The sequence below is a fragment of the Oryctolagus cuniculus genome, chromosome 13 (assembly GCF_051225735.1).
Source record: "Oryctolagus cuniculus isolate XC-2025 breed Fujian yellow rabbit chromosome 13, ASM5122573v1, whole genome shotgun sequence".
NCBI classification, from domain to species: Eukaryota; Metazoa; Chordata; class Mammalia; order Lagomorpha; family Leporidae; genus Oryctolagus; species Oryctolagus cuniculus.
Genome location: NC_142879.1, coordinates 81908782 through 81926533, shown reverse-complemented (window position 1 = coordinate 81926533; position 17752 = coordinate 81908782). Strand labels below are relative to the sequence as shown.

At 38.1% G+C, this 17752-nt stretch overlaps 2 long non-coding RNA genes and 1 pseudogene across 4 annotated transcripts in view; 2 read left to right on the top strand and 1 right to left on the bottom strand.

Annotated features, from left to right (window-relative positions):
* Positions 1 to 9655, top strand: part of LOC149122699 (uncharacterized) — a 31084-nt gene extending 21429 nt beyond the window's left edge. For 2 of the 3 annotated variants that reach the window (XR_016219352.1, XR_016219353.1), the window contains exons 3-4: positions 6067 to 6202; positions 9238 to 9655. This is a non-coding gene — a long non-coding RNA (uncharacterized LOC149122699). The remainder of the gene's footprint in view (positions 1 to 6066; positions 6203 to 9237) is intronic. The other variant, XR_016219351.1, reaches the window with a different exon arrangement.
* LOC127486167 (U6 spliceosomal RNA) lies at positions 8945 to 9012 on the bottom strand (annotated as a pseudogene).
* Positions 9656 to 16527: 6872 nt separating the features above from the next.
* LOC149122698 (uncharacterized) overlaps positions 16528 to 17752 on the top strand; it is a 200771-nt gene continuing 199546 nt past the window's right edge. Inside the window, exon 1 of the long non-coding RNA XR_016219350.1 lies at positions 16528 to 16600. This is a non-coding gene — a long non-coding RNA (uncharacterized LOC149122698). The remainder of the gene's footprint in view (positions 16601 to 17752) is intronic.

The following is a 17752-nucleotide window of genomic DNA, read 5'->3' as shown; positions in this document are numbered from 1 at the left end:
GGCCACACTCTGGCTATTGAAGTCATCTCAATAATATATATATAATATATATAATAGTTATAATGAATTATATAATATTATCTGTTTATAATTATTATATATTATATAATATATTATATGATAAAGCATAATATATTTTATATATGAATATATTTATATACATAAATATATATAAATAAATGTAAATATATATATATATATATAGAATTTATTTACGTATTTGACAGGTGTACTTACAGACAGTGAGAGGAAGAGACAGAGAGAAAGGTCTTCCATATGCTCATTTACTCCCCTAATGACTGCAATGTCTGCAGCTGGGCCAATCTGAGCTAGGAGCTTCCAGGTCTCCCACATTTTGGCAGGGACCAAAGCACTTGGAACAGCTTCTACTGCTTTCCCAGGCTATTGCAGAGAGCTGGATGGGAAAAGGAGAAATGGGGACTAGAACTGGTGCTCATATGGGGTGCCAGCACTGCAGGTAAAGGATTACACCACTGCACCACAGTGCTGGCCCCAGTCTATCCTTTATTAAGGAGATCTCAGTAATCATGTTCAGGTATTGCTGTCCTATATTCATGGCCAAAGTCCTAGCAGGCAACATGGTTTGGAGAATCGTAAGCACAAGGTGTGTAGGAGACTTCATTTCTCATACAGCACAGTTAATAACAAGGTTCCAAGAGGGGAAATTACTTGCATCATAGTCTTTGAGAACTAATGGACATCACAGGTGATCTAAAGAATTTAGAAGGTTTGTGAGCCCCTAGAGTGAAAAAGTCACTGGGAGCACAAGGACAGTGCCTAGAGTTTATTTTGATGGATTTTAGCCCCTTTCATTGGAGGGAGGCCCGAAGAAGCTGAACTGATTAGTAAACCTCAGAAGTGTCTTTTCAATGTGAAGGCAAACTGAGACTGAGGGGTTTTTGGAAAAACGTTGAACAAAAGACATTTCCCACACTTGGTTAAGACACATCATTTATCTACTGATTTTCATCAAATCTGTTAACATTAGGTATAAGGTACAGTGGACATGGTGGATGGCATATAGCAATATGATTTTAGTAATATATCATGAGGTGCTTTTATTTTTAGTGGATTTAGCAGGTAAAATTGGGCTACCTAATGGGATGTAGCTGGAATAATCACCTTTTTGTTAAATAAATCTGAGGTAATAAATGTTAGTGTATGAAGACATTGAGTTTTCTTTTATTGGGCCTTCTTGGTTATTTTAATCTGGGATCTGCGAATTCTCATTTTCTTTATTTTATTCCTCATCATGTCGGACCAACTCTGCTGCTTTGGGGATTTTTTTAGTACATCTGACATTTGGAAATTTAGACAATAGTATAGTTAAAATGAGATGTACCAAGTAAAGTATTTATTTTTATTCTGATACATATTTTGGAATTCTTCTAAAATTCCTATTGAGTATCCTTGTTAAATTTAGTTGCATCCCAGGTTAAGACTTATTGGAGGCAGGCGCCATGGCTCAATAAGCTAATCCTCCACCAGCGGTGCAGGCACACTGAGTTCTAGTCCTGCTGGGAGAGCCAGATTCTGTCCCAGTTGCTCCTCTTCCAGTCCAGCTCTCTGCTATGGCCCAGGAGTGCAATGGAGGATGGCCAAAGTGCTTGGGCCCCGTACCTGCATGGGAGACCAGGAGGAAGCACTTGGCTCCTGGCTTTGGATCAGCGCCATGTGCCAGCCGCAGCACACTGGCGGCAGCGGTCACTAGGGGGTAAACCAACAGAAAAAGGAAGACCTTTCTCTCTGTCTCTCTCACTGTCCACTCTGCCTGTCAAAATAAAAAATAATTTTTATAAAAAGACTTATTGGAGCCACTTTAGTGATTATACCCATGAAACTTTGTTAATAAATGCAAATAGAACCTGGGAAAATTGATGTATACCTTATGCTGTAGAGACTTAAGATTGAACATCTTTTTTTAAACTTTTTTAATTATATAATCTAAAAACAAATTTTAGATTTTTTTTTTTTTACTTTACTAAGTCACAGCTCTGGCCCCATTAATATGACTTAACAATGTTTTTTCCTCTCAGACTTATCTCTATTGTTTCAGTTAACTGCATGCCTTTTCTTTACATTCAGATTCCCTCAGCTGTCAAAGCTTATTCATCTTAATTCTGTTGTTCCTATTTCCCTCCCTTTTATTCTGTCCCTAGGCTAATTGAGGTCATGATTCTCCATTCCTTCTGTGTGGTGTCACAGTAGGCTTGAAGTGTTCTTTTTCTCTTCTGATTTCTAAAGAAAGAAATTATGTATTCCCCCAGTTTAGATATTTTAATAATTCATTCTAAAACAAAGGTTAAATGTTCTTAATTTGACAAGAATTTTCAGGGCCAGTGGTGTGGCATAGTGGGTAGAGCCACCACTTGCAGTGCTGGCAGCTCATATGGATCCAGATCTCTGCTAAAGCCTGGGAAAGCAGTAGAAGATGGCCCAAGTCCTGGGCCCCTGCACCCATGTGGGAGACCTGGAAGAAGCTCCTTGCTCCTGGCTTTGGATTGGCACAACTCTGGCCATTGCAGCCAACTGGGGAGAGAACCAGTGGATGGAAGACCCCTCTCTCTTCTCTGCCTCTCTCTGTGCAACTCTGACTTTCAAATAAATAAATAAATCTTTTAAAAAAAGAATTTTTTCTAATTTTAGATTTGTTCTACTTCATTGCCACTTCAGGGTGTGTGTAAAGAGTGCATATCCAGTTTTTCTATATTGGAATTTTGGGATTTTGTATTAGCTCTGCTGTGTATTCATTTTTCTTGAGCATTGGTGATATCTTCTCCTTAGTTGTATTAAGAGAGAGAGCAATAGCCCTCATGTCTTTTTAGGTAAGTAAGACATATTAAAAACAGAACATTCAGTATACATTCATAGTATTTTGACTTGTTCAATTGATTTACGTGACCTCCCTTGGACATTCTTGGTCTCTGCTGTACAACTTTCTATACTCATTAATTCTTTGATATTCCCAAATCCAGAAAATGAATGATTCAACAGCGGTGTTCCTGTATTTGCTGGGACTCAGGGTAAGAAGCAAAGTGGAGGTGTTCAGGAATCTAAAGGTACATGCTACATAGCAAAGCACATCATTTCCTATACAAAGTGACTGGGAAATCCAGAATCTTTTGCACACATATTGGATCCTGAACTATTACTGGACTATTCAGTAAGATTTTAATGTATTTATTTTCTGTGTGTGTGTTTGTATTTCTAAATAAACTCTGCTGGGCTACTTAACATTAACATGTATTGCAGAATTCTTTCATCAGTTTTTACTTTTAAAAAGTTTCTTTTTCAGTTTTATGGGAGAGGGTAGAAGTTTTCTGCTATGTAACTGAAAATTCATTCATTCATTAAAGTTAAAAATATTTGTTGGAAATGGGTGGAATACTATTAATTCTTGTGTGATTTTCATGAAACTAAATACATTCTCTATTTTGTTTTGCTTAAAATTTCTGCATGTGTGGACTTCTTTTTTCCTTATTGCCCCAAATCCCTTTGTGTATTGGGATGGCAAATGGGTTTTACACTGGACAAAACATGCTATTTTGGCAAAGAAGTACTTAGGGTTCCTGCTTCAAGTATTCAAATATTGCATTGGAAATCAGTATATTTGTTTACTGTACAAATGTCCTTCATACAATTTTGTAATCTTCTGGGATGGGAGAGGAAGCAGGAAATAGGGGGATTATGGGTGGGAGGGATGTTTTGGGGGAGGGGAAGGCACTGTAATCCAAAAGCTGTACTTTATATTTATTAAAAAAATTTTTTTTATCTTTTATTTAATGCATATAAATTTCCAAAGTACGACTCATGGGTTACAATGGCTTCCCCCCCATACCATCCCTCCCACCCACAACCCTCCCCTTTCCCACTCCCTCTCCCCTTCCATTCACATCAAGATTCATTTTCAATTATCTTAATATACAGAAGATCAGCTTAGTATACCTTAAGTAAGGATTTCAACAGTTTGCTCCTACACAGAAACATAAAGTGAAAAATAATAGATGATTTTTTAAATGATGATGAAATCAGATCAGACCTATTGTCATGTTTAATCCCAGTGAGAGTCAAGTTGGGAATTGATAATTTCTTTTTTTTTTTTTTACAGAAGATCAGTTGAGTGTACATTAAGTAAAGATTTCAATCGTTTGCACCCCCATAGAAACACAAAGTGAAATATACTGTTTGAGTACTCGTTATAGCATTAAGCCTCAGTGTACAGCACATTAAGGACAGAGATCCTACATGAGGAGTAAGTGCACAGTGACTCCTGTTGTTGACTTTACAAATTGACACTCCTATAAAAAAATTAAACAATTTTGTAATCTTCATCTTCCTTTTTATTTCATCCTTTTTTAAAAAAGATTCATTTATTTTACTTGAAAGTCAGAGTTACACAGAGAAGGAGAGAGAGAGAGAGAGAGCAGTCTTCCAACCGCTGGTTCACTCCCCATTTGGCCACAATGGCTGGAGCTCTGCCAATCCAAAGCCAGGAGCCAGCAGCTTCTTTTGGGTCTCCTATGCAGGTGCAGGAGCCCAAGGGCCTGGGCCATCCTCTACTGCTGGATAGTAAGTCTTACTTGCCTAAAATGCTGGATAGTAATTTGAGTAGCCAGGACTTGAACTGGCACCCAATTGGAATGTCAGCACTGCAAGCCACAGCTCTACTTGCTACTCCACAGCATCGGCCCCCTAAATTCTTATGAGTATTGCTACACGATTGGAATTTATAATTGATAATGCTGAACAATTGAAACTGTCTTATTTACAATTGTAGGACTGGATATGGCAGTTTTACTTGAAGTAAAGTATGTAGCCTGCTTATTGTATGATTTTCGGAAAAGCATGTATTTATATATAACAGCAGATCTGTTAATCATTTAAAAGTGAATTGTCATGATTACCCAGATGTAAAGAATGCAATATGTGCTAATGAGTTAGCAGTCACAGACATTTAGAATTAGAGGGATTTTAGAACTTTTTCAATACTGCAGTTTTAATGAAAAACTAATAATTTTTTTATTTGACAGGTAGAGTTATATACAGTGAGAAATCAGAAAGGTCTTCCTTCCATTGGTTCAGTCCCCAAATGGCTGCCACAGTTGGAGCTGTGCCCATCCAAAGCCAGGAGTCAGGTGCTTTCTCCTGGTCTCCCATCCGGGTGCAGGGCCCAAGCACTTGGGCCATCCTCTACTGCCTTCCCGGGCCATAGCAGAAAGCTGGACTGAAAGAGGAGCAACCAGGACTAGAACATTTTGCCCATAAGGGATACCAGCACCACAGGTGGATAATTAACCAAGTGAGCCACGGCGCTGGCCCCCGATAAATTTACTCTTAACAAAATATCAAAATATCTTATTTAGTATAAAGTTAGTAGTGAAAAGAGACTACCTTGTTGAACACAGAAATTTGAGATTATATTTCTTGGTATTAATTTGCATCTTAAGGCTTATTGCCTAGTTTATTTCAACATTTCAATCTAATATTACTAATAATATCTTGTACTTAGTGGTTCACTGTGTGCCAGACAATATTCTTTTGATTTTTTAAAAGATTTATTTATTTATTTATTTGGAAGTCAGAGTTACACAGATATTGAACAAGAGGAAGAGAGAGAGAGAGAGAGGTCCTCCATCTGCTGGTTCACTCCCCAGATGGCCTAAAAGGTCAGAGATATGTCAATCTGAAACCAGGAGCCAGGACCTCTTCAGGGTCTCCCATGCAGATTCAGGGGCCCAAGGACTTGGGCCAACTTCCTACTGCTCTCCCAGGCTATAGCAGACAGCTGAATGGAAAGTGGAGCAGCCTGGACTTGAACCGGCCTCCATATGGGATGCCCCCACTGCATGCAGTGGCTTTACTAGGTACACCACAGCACTGGCCTCAAGACAATGCTCTAAAATGATGCATTAATTATTCCCAAATATTGAAAAGTGGCATGGTACACATTTGAATGTGTTGTTTTGTACTAGTTGTAGAAACAGTTTAAAATATATTTATATTTAAAAATGTAAGCTTTGATCTAAAGGTTTACTTTCCCTTAAGGTGTCTGTTTGGAAACTGAGAGATCATTGAAGTCTCAAGATAGAGTACAACTGATCTTATCCAAGCCTCCTTTATCATATGAGGATGCTAAATGCCAAGCCCAGAGAAATAAAGTGAACTGTTCAAGGTCACATAGGTAAGTTGTGGCAGGGATAATTCTGTATTAGCATTAGGTATCCTGATACATAGGCCACTGTTCTGTCAATTTTGTACTCCTTCTGGAGTTAAAGATTCTAAGTTGTGGAAAATTGAATTTGGAAATTTAGTGGTTGCTATGTTGTTATGGTGAGAATTTTCTGTGTATAGCTATGAGTTGCTTAAATTTTATTCAATATATTTTTCTAGTATGTTTGCTATTTATTTGAAATGTATAGCAAGTAGCTTCATCTATTTGCCAAAAGAATTTTTTGAAGATTTATTTATATTATTTGAAAGTCAGAATTACACAGAGAGAGAAGGACAGGCAGAGAGAGTGGTCTTCCATTCACTGGTTCACTCCACAGTTGGCCTCCATGACTGGAGCTGTGCCAACTGGAAGGCAGGAGCCAGGAGCCTCTTCCTGGTCTCCTATGCAGGTGCAGGGGCCCAAGGACTTGGACCATTTTATAATGCTTTCCCAGGCCATAGCAGAGAGCTGGATAGGAAGTGGAGCAGCCAGGTCTTGAACTGATGCCCCTATGGAATACCAGCACTGCAGGTGGCAGCCTCACCCACTATGCCACAGTGCCAGCCCTTGCCAAAAGAATTTATAGAAGCTATTCCATATATACACTTCACAATTATTTAGTTACTTGACACGAACTATCCCTGCATATTTGAAAATTTTGAATGGTATCACTTGGGTTTTAAGAATGTTATATTTTAGGTCTCTTAATATTTTTAGTGATGATGTTTTAAAGGCCCTTTCTGTTTTATGAAAAATGATAAGGATTTTGTTTTACAATGGCCATAGTATTACTACTTAAAGCAATAGATTAAATAACACTTTTAAACAAAGTCATTTAATACTGAATTCTAACACACTGGTATATTTTAAAGTGAGAAACCGGATTTCTTTCAGATATTCTAAAGAATGATAATCAAAATTGAAGACATCTACAGTTTTTAATCACTTGTTTTAAATATTGGTCATAATGGTCCAATTTTGAGTTTAATTTTAATTAGCTTTTAAATGATTCAATATGTTTTATAGAAAAAATTCGGAGAACATAATTATATACTCAACCTCCCTCCCTTCTTTTTCCTTCTTTGTCATTTTTTTTAGCTTATTAAATGACATTTTCAGTTTACATTACATTAAAAAGGGTTGTTGAATCAAGGGACAAGTTTAACAGGCAAAAAGCAAAAATATCCTAATTTAGAGGGAATACAGACAATGGCTCTAAACAATATTTGAATATCACATCTAAACAATATTTGAATAAATTGATAAATATTTTAATTTCTCCTACTAAAATGCTCAAAGTCTTTAATTATTTATCAAATATTAGTGCAAAATTATGGATTTAAATGATCCCAAAAAGTGATGAATTTTTGTGTAATAAAGTCCAATTTTTGTCAAGGCTTTTTGACAGTCTCTCAGAAAACTTATGTTTGTGAATGGGAAGAATAATACCAAAATATCCATACTACCAAAAGCAATTTGCAAATTCAATGCAATCCCAATCAACATACCAACGATGTTCTCAGAGCTAGAAAAAATGATGCTAAAATTCACATAGAAACATGAGAGATGCTTAACATCTAAAGCAATATTATAAAGCAAAAAAAAGCTGGAGACATCACACCATATTTTAAGACATATTACAGGGGTCAGCACTATGACAAAGCAGGTAAAGTCACCGTCTGCAGTGCCGGCATCTCATATGGGTGCCAGTATGTTTCCCAGCTGCTCCACTTCTTATACCCCTCTCTGGTATAGCCTGAGAAAAAAGTAGAAAATGGCCAAAGTCTTTGGGCCCCTGCACCTGCATAGAGACCTGGAAGAAGCTCCTGACACTTGGATTCAGATCAACAGAGCTCCGGCCATTGTGGCCATTTGGGGAGTAAACCAGTGGATGGAAGACCTCTCTCTCTCTCTGCCTCTACCTCTCTGTAACTCTGCCTTTCAAATAAATAAACTGCAAAAAAAAAAAAGGAAGAAGTGTTAGCACTGATATAATAACAGACACATAGTTCAATGGAAAAGACTTGGTAGCATAGAAATAAACCCAAATTTCTACCAGCAACTCATATTTAACAAAGGAACTAAAATGAACTGGAGAAAGAAGAATCTCTTTCACAAGTGGTGCAGAGGAACTTGATTATCCATATGTAGAAGCCTGAAAAGAGACTCCAACATCTCTTACACTATGTGAAAGTGAACTCACAGTGAATTAAAATGTAATCATAAGACCCAAACCCAAGTAAACATAGGGAAACTCTAAATATTGTCAACAGACAATAGCTTTTGGGTAAGATTCCAATAGCAATAGTCACAAAAATAAAAACAGAGACATTTGAGTATATCCAACTAAGATACTTCTTCACAACAAAATAAACATCAGAGTGTAGATACAATGAACAGATGGCAGGAAAAATTAAAACTCTGAATGTTTACAGATTTCCAGAACATTTACATGAATTGGAAAAACTCAAAAAAATACAGTGAAGAAACATCTGAATAGACATTTCTCAGAAGAAATGTAAATGGTCAAAACATGTGAATATGCCCGATGTCACTAGCCATTATGTAAATATAAATCAGAACACCATATCAGTCTCCAACACCTGTGGGAGAATACAACACTCAGGTGTTTGTGTGTGCAGCAAGTGGGTTTAGAGGACCCTGTTCACCTCTGTGGAGAGCAGAGTCTACAGGGAGGTAAAGAAACCTTACTGCGCAGGGGCATGCTAGTCTTCTCTGTATCGTTCCAATTTTAGTATATGTGCTGCCGAAGCGAGCACATGTGCTGCCGAAGCGAGAAAGAGATGAAAAGAATTTATCTCAGCTAGCCACTAATATTCAAGAAACAAGGTCTTCAGGAAAGCCAACTCAACTGACATTTTCATGTCATTGTTAAATAAAGGAAAAATTATCTAGGTTCAGCAATACGTAGTTTATAAGAGAAAGACTACAGAGTAATTTCCTTGGCATAGAAATAACTTTGTCTTTTTTTTTTTATCTATGAGGGCTTGCTATCACCACCACACACCCACAACCCATATACAAATGCCTGGCTTGAGTGGTAGCTTCTCTGCTTTGAGGCAAGTTTCTGCTAGTGTGCACCCTGGGAGGAGATGGAGGATGGCAGAAGTGCTTGGGTCCCTGCACCCAAATGGGACATCCAGAATGAATTCCCACTTCCTGGTTTTGGCTTGGTCAAGCTTTGGCTATTGCAAGTGTCTGGGGAGTGAAACAGTGGTTCCCTCTTCCTGTCACTCTGCCTTTCAAATCAATAACTGTTGTTGGTAATGACTAATGATGATATTCACTGATTGTCAAATTTTGAATCTTTGTTGGTAATGACTAATGATGATATTCACTGATTGTCAAATTTTGAATCTATTAATTATAGACAATTTCTCTTTGTATTTTTAAACTTTCATAATGTTCTGTAGCCAATTTCATCACTAGAAATAAAAACTTTTCCTCAAAAAAAAAAAAAAAGAAACCTTACTGCTTTCCTAATGTGCTTATTAAGTTCTTGACCAGCGCCTGTTAGTCTTGCCACAAACTTTCTAGTCTTACTACTTTCCTTCTTCTTCCTCTTCTCTGTGACTTGTAAAATAGTATACATTCTATATACTGTGGATGCTTTTGATTTATTTTATTCCTTCGGTCTCCTATGAAGTTCCTCCACAAAAACACAGCCCTCAAAATATTCATTCATGTATGCAGTCTGCAGATTTCATGAGCTACTAAATTCCTAGTAGTATGTTAAAGGCAAGATCTGGGCCTAAGAGAAAAGTGGTCTAAATTCTGTGCCTAGAAGAGGATTTGGGACATAGTAGAACTTCAGTGAAGTGCTATGTGAATGACATGCACTCAGTAAATGAGTAATCTAAAGCATACACTTCATTTAAGCAACACAGCAGCCCTACTCACCTCAGGTAGAGCAATTGAGAGGAATAATGTGAACAAAAATAAGACATCAATAAGTTGAATAATAACAGAGAAAAAACAAAATGAGATAGATGCCAACATTACTGAGCTATTTTTGAGGAATTAAATTGATAGAGGGGCTGGCATTGTGGCCAAGTGGGGAAAGCTGCAATCTGTGAGGCCAGCATAACATCTGAGTTCCACTTTGAGTTTAGGAATCTCCACTTCCAATTTAGCTCACTGCTAAACACCTGGGAAACCAGCAGAAGATGGACGAAGGACTTGGGTCCTTGCCACTCATGTGGGAGACTTGGATGAAGCTCCTGACTCCAGCATGCCCCAGGCTCAACTGTTGAAACTCTCTGGGGTGTGAGCCAGCAGATGAAAGCTATCTCTGTCTTTCCCTCTCTCTCTAAATCCACCTTTCAAATAATAAAGATTTAATAAAGAAATTAACTGATTTCAAAATACACAAAAACATGAACAATACTATATCATTTTTATGCCAAACTGATAAAAAATAACAAATGCTAGAGAGCACATGGGAAAAGAAAACCGTCATATATGGTGGGTGAAAACACAAGTTAGTACAGATGTTATGCAGAACAGTATGGTCATTCCTTAAAAAGGATAAAAATTGGGGCCGGCGCTGTTGTGCAGTGAGTTAAAGCCCTGGCCTGAAGGGCCAGCATCCCATTTGGGTGCCAGTTCTAGTTCCAGCTGCTCTTCTTCCAATCCAGCTCTCTGCTATCTTCTGGGATAGCAGTAGAAGATGGCCCAAGTCCTTGGGCCCATGCACCCATGTGGGAGACCCAGAGGAAGCTCCTGTCTCCAGGTTTCAGAATGGCATAACTCTGGCCTTTGTAGTCATCTGTAGAGTGAACCAGATAATGGAGGACCTCTCTGTGTCTCTACCTCTATTGTAACTCTTTCAAATAAATAACAAAAATTAAACTAAGATAAAAATTAACCTACCATGTGAGAGTTATCTTACTCTTGGCTATATAGAATAAGGAAATTTTATTAGAAGGAAAGGAGGAGAGCATATCAAAGATACAGCAATTTTCCCATAACACAGCCACTATAACACAGTTCACTGCAGCCAGGATTTGAAACCAATCTAGCTGTCCATCAGTGAAAAACAATGGACAGGGCAACCTCTTTTAGATACAAAAAAAGAACAAAATATTATTAAATTAATTGAAATAAGCCAGAAGCAGGAACACAAATGTCACCTGGTCCTTGTCACATGTGGAAGTGAAAGAAAATAATGGATCTGAACACAGAACTGTGATTACTAGAGGCTGAGAAGGGAAGCAGCTAGGGATAGAGGGGGATTGGATAATAGGTATCAAAAATCAAAGAGGCAGAAAGAACTTCTGGTGTTCCATAATATAATGAGATGACTACATTCAACCATATTAGGTTCTGTGTAAAGAACTGAAGGAGAGGAGCTGGTAGTCTCAAATCATGGAGAAGAATTAGAAACTGTAGTTGCTTGGGGGTCAGCATTGTGGCACAGTGGGCTAACACCCTGGCCTGAAGCACCAGCATCCCATGTGGGTACCAGTTCTAGTCCTGGCTGCTCCTCTTCTGATCCAACTCTCTGCTATGGCCTGGGAAAGCAGTAGAAGATGGCCCAAGTCCTTGGGTCCCTGCACCCAAGTGGGAGATCTGGAAGAAGCTTCTGGTTCCTGGAATCAGATTGGCAGAGCTCCGGCCATTGTGGCCATCTGGGGAGTGAACCAGCAGAGGAAGACCTCTCTCTCTCTCTGCTGCTACTTCTCTCTGTAACTCTGTCTTTCAAATAAATAACTCTTTAAAAACTTAATAAAACTGTAGTTGCTTAGCTTGATCACTTTTTACTGCATAAATGTGTGCAAATATTGCACTACACCCTGTAATAATGCATGACTAGGACACATTCATCACAAATTATTTCAATGAAATTTTAAAAATTAGAAGCATTTCTTTATATTAACAATGAACTATTTGAAAATGAAATTAGAGAAACATTTCCATGCATAGCAGCATAAGAACCAGGAACCAATGTCTTCAATGTTATCAGTGATGAATCAGATTCACAGCCCCCAGCACTCAGTTTTTGCCATAGACCTTACCATGGCAATTGTGGGCATATAGTAGTAAATCAATGGACAGGAATCCTTTGTCTCTAAATCTGCTAAATAAATAAACAAGGAATTCATCAAAGAAAAAGAGATATCAATTTGGATGCCAGGCACAAAAACACATGCACTTGAGCTATCCTCCAGTTTGTGATGCCAACAAATCTTTCAGACATGTTACATTTTCAGAGACTTTTCTGTAATCTTGCTAAGCTTTCTGGAAATCTGCCTTATAGCAAAGGGTTTCCCAATTCCATTACACTCATGATTTTTCTTTTGTGTGATATATTAGTTTACCATCTAGAGATAATTTATGGTACAAAACTTTTCTATGCATGCATGTTTTCTCATTTGTGAGTCTATTCATGGGAATTGAAGACTGATTTATAACAGAAATACATTTTCCAAATTCATTGCATAGACTTTTGTTCCTTATGAATTCTCTGAAGTCTGTTGATGTCTAATTTCTGGCTAAAGGTTTTATTGTATTTACAGCATGCAAAGACTATCACCTTTTGTGAATTCTGTATCTATACAAGCCTGAAATAAAGAAAATGTTTTTGCACAATCAGTATACGCCTAAGAAACCACCTGTGTCAATTCTCTGATGTACCATTGACTTCTGACTCTAATAATATTTATAAGCTTTCTCCTTTACATGAGTCTCTGTTGGATAGGATGTGATTTCCAGCAAAAGGTTTTGTCACAATACTTACATGAATTTTGGAGAAAAGCTCTTCCACATTCATTATATTGTTAAGGTCTCTCCCTTGTTCAAATTCCATGATGGATTATGAGGCATTACCTATGTGAAATGACTTTCTCACATTTATTTCATTCATTAGATATATATGTTGTGCATTCTGATATAAGGAGAGATTTGGGCAGAGCTTTCCAACACTCATTACACCCATAAGGTTTCTCTCCCACGTGAATTCCCTGTTGTCGTATGAGGTATGGCTTCTAATTAAAGGGATTTTACTTTCAAAGGAGTTTTTCCCTATATGAATTTGATGATGTACAATGAGGGCTGAATTATGGTAAAAGGCTCTGAGTCATTACATTCATAAAATTGCTCCCCATGAGAATTCTTTTATGTTTGATGAGGTCTGATTTGCACCACAAAGGCTATTCACATGTATTATATTCATGCATTTCTCCCCTTGGTGAATTCTCTAATATTTCATGAGATATAACTTGCACAAAAAGGTCAAGTAGAAAATTCCCTGTGTGGATAATCTGATATCTTATGAGTTATGAAGTACAGCAAAGAGGCTTTCCACCATCCTTCCATCCATAAAACCTACCTAAATTGAGCAACAAAGATATAGAAAACGTAAACACACACATAACCGGATGGAAATGATATCAGTAATAAAGACCCTCGCCGCCAAGAAAACCCCAGGACTGGATGGCTTCACTGCTGAATTCTAACAGACATTTAAAGCACTAACTGCAATTCTTCTCAAGTTATTCAAAACAATTGAGAGAGAGGCGATTCTCCCAAATTCTTTCTATGAAGCCAACATCACCTTCATTCCTAAACTTGAAAAAAGTGCAACAAAGAAAGTAATTATAGACCAATTTCCCTGATGAACATACATGCAAAGATCTGCAACAGAATTCTGGCCAATTGAATCCAACAATGCATCAGAAAGATCATCCACCCAGACCAAGTGGGATTTATCCTTGGTATGCAAGGATGGAACCAAAGGCTTTTCCACAGTCATTTCATTTATAAGCTTTCTCCATGGTGTGAAGGCTCTGATACTTTCTGAGGTTTGACTTCTCAGCAAAGGTTTTTCCACAGTCGTTGCAATCATAAGGTTTCCCCCAGTACAAATTGTCTGATGCTTTGTGAGCTTTGATTTCTCAGCAAAGGCTTTTCCACAATGATTGCATTCATAAGGTTTCTCCCCTCTGTGAATTCTCTGATGATTTATGAGGTTTGCCTTCTGGCCAAAGGATTTTCCACAGTCATTGCATTCATAAGGTTTCTCACCTGTGTGAATTCTCTGATGATTTATGAGGTGTTTCTTCTGGCCAAAGAACTTCCCACAGTCATTACATTTGTAAGATTTCAACCCTGTGTGAATTCTCTGATGTCTAATGAGATCTGACTTCTGGTGAGTGGTTTCCACACAATCATTACACACATGAGGGTTTTCCACAATATGAGTGCTGTGATGGAGGGTATGGCAGAATTTAATACTGAATGTCTTCCCACAAGGTTTACATGCAAAGGATTTTTTCCCTATATTTGGTCTATGATTCAGTCTAACATGTGATTGGTAAATGACAGGTTCCACAGTCCCAATATACTTATAAATGTTCTCTCTTTTCAGGTGAATACAATCAGAATTCCACAGTCACTCAGCTGGGAGGGGTGGATGAATCCGGAAACAGCTGGTTTCCTTGTACTAAAACAAGCACCATATCACAAAGGACTCTTGCATTTCTTTTTCTTTTTTGCATTTTTCACATTTTCTTATTTATCATGGTTTGTAATAAATTTTCTGATGTGGGTTGTGGTTTTCAGGCTGGCTTAAGGAGTTCAGGGAACCAGAGGAATGGTCTTTTTCAATTAGGGCACAGCTGTTGGCTCTCTCCAATTCTGGCTTTCTGTCATTGCTTTAGGTGCCTCAGCCAATTTTTCGTTTTGAGCGACTTTTTCCTAAATGTTTTGTTGGTCTAAGTTGGTTTTGCCCTTTTCCTTTTCAAATTGTGTATTCTGATGCAATACAAACAAGGGTTTAGAACGAGGATCCATTATGAAATTGAAAAACAGAACATATTGGGTTTTGATGATTAGAAATCATAGGCAACATGACCAAGATGAGTTTTTGGGTTTTGGAAAATGACATAGAACCCTTCCACTGAGGGGCAGATATTAATTTCCTCCAAATCGAGAGTGAGTGCGATTTTCAGGTGAATTCAATCAGAATTCCACAGCCAGTCAGCTAGGAGGGGTGGATGAATCCGGAAACAGCTGGTTTCCTTGTGTCTAAATCCAGCCAAATATCACAAAGGACTCTTGCATTTCTTGGGCTTTTTTCTCATTTTTCTTTTTTTCATGGTTTGTAATGAATTTTCTGATGTGAGCTTTGGTTTTGAGGCTGCAATATAGAGTTCAGGGCACCGGAGGAATGGTCTTTTTCAAACAGGGCACAGCTGTTGGCTTGCTCCAATTCTGGCTTTTGTCATTGTTTTGGGTGCCTCAGCTGACTTTTGGTTTCTTGTGTGGCAATTTCCTAAATGTTTACTGGGTCTGAGTCGGTTTTGCCTTCTTATTCCCAAATTTTGTATTCTGATGCAATACAAGCAAGATTTTGGACAGAGTAGCCATTATGAAAGAAAAAAAAAACACAGCAAATTGCCCTTTCAGGATTAGAAATCTACAGGCAACACGACCAAGATGAGATTCTGTGTTTTGGAAAATGACATGGAACGCTTCTGCTGAGGTGACAGATTCTAATTCCCTCCAAATTGAGTGTGAGTGCGATTTTGAGGTGAATTCCATCAGAATTCCAAAGTCAGTCTCTGGAAGGGGGGGATGAATCTGGTAACAACCAGTTTCCTTGTGTCTAAATCCAGCCAAATATCACAAAGGACTTTTGCATTTCTTTGGCTTTTTCACATTTCCCTTATTTATCATGGTTTGTAATGAATTTTATGATGTTAGGTTTGGTTTTGTGGCTGCAATATGCAGTTCAGGGCACCGGAGGAATGGTCTTTTTCAAACAGGGCACAGCTGTTGGTGTGCTCCAATTCTGGCTTGCTGTCATTCTTTTGGGTGCCTCAGTTGAAATTTGGTTTTTTGAATTTCACTGCGATTTTCAGGTTAATTCAGTCAGATTTCCACAGGCAGTCAGCTGGAGGGTTGGATGAATCTGGGAACAGCCAGTTTCCTTGCAACTAAATCAAGCCCAATATCATTATGGATTCTTGCATTTCTTTGGCTTTTTTCTCTTTTTTCTTATTTATCATGGTTTGTAATGAATTTTCTGATGTGAGCCTTGATTTGAGGCTGGAATATGGAGTTCAAGACACGGAAGGAATGGTCTTTTTCAATCAGGGCACAGCTGTTGGCTTGCTCAAATTCTGGCTTGCTGTCATTGTTTTGGGTGCCTCAGCCGATTTGTGGTTTCTTGTGTGGCAATTTCCAAAATGTTTACTGGGTCTGAGTTGGCTTTGCCTTCTTCCTTCCCAAATTTTGTATTCTGACGCAATACAAACAAGAGTTTGGGCAGAGTAGCCATTATGAAATAAAAAACACAACAAATAGGCGTTTGGAGCTTAGAAATCTACAGGTAACATGACCAAGGTGAGTTTTTGTGTTTTGGAAAATAAAATGGAACAATTTGGCTGAGGTGACAGATATTAATTGCCTCCAAACTGAGTTTCACTGCGATTTTCAGGTTAATTCAGTCAGAACTCCACAGGCAGTCAGATGGAGGGGTGGATGAATCTGGGAGCAGCCTGTTTCCTTGCCACTAAATCAAGCCCAATATCACTAAGAACTCCTGCATTTCTTTGGCTTTTTTCTCATTTTTCTTTTTTTCATGGTTTGTTATGAATTTTCTGATGTGAGCTTGGTTTTGAGGCTGGCATATTGAGTTCAGGGCACAAGAGGAAGGTTCTTTTTCAATCATGGCACATCTGTTGGCTTGCTCTAATTCTGGCTTGCTGTCATTGTTTTGGGTGCCTCAGCCGATTTGTGGTTTCTTGTGTGGCAATTTCCTAAATGTTTTCTTGGTATGAGTTGGTTTTGCCTTCTTCCTTCCCAAATTTTGTATTCTGACGCAACAGAAACAAGAGTTTGTACAGATTAGCCATTATGAAATAAAAAACACAACAAATAGGCATTTGAAGCTTAGAAATCTACAGGTAACATGACCAAGGTGAGTTTTTGTGTTTATGAAAATAAAATGGAACACTTTGGCTGAGGTGACAGATATTAATTGCCTCCAAACTGAGTTTCACTGCGATTTTCAGGTTAATTAGGTCAGAATTCCACAGGCAGTCAGCTGGAGGGGTGGAAGAATCCGGGAACAGCTGGTTTCCTAGCGACTAAATCAAGCCCTATATCATTTTGGATTCTTGCATTTTTTTTGGCTTTTTTCTCTTTTTTCTTATTTATCATGGTTTGTAATGAATTTTCTGATGTGAGCTTTGGTTTTGAGGCTGTCATATTGAGTTCAGGACACAAGAGGAAGGTTCTTTTTCAATCAGGGCACAGCTGTTGGCTTGCTCCAATTCTGGCTTGCTGTCATTGTTTTGGGTGCCTCAGCCGATTTGTGGTTTCTTGAGCGGCAGTTTCCTACATGTTTTTTGGGTCTGAGTTGGCTTTGCCTTCTTCCTTCCCAAATTTTGTATTCTGATGCAATGCAAAGAAGAGTTTGTACAGAATAGCCATTATGAAATAAAAAACAGAGCAAATAGGCATTTGAAGCTTAGAAATCTACAGGTAACATGA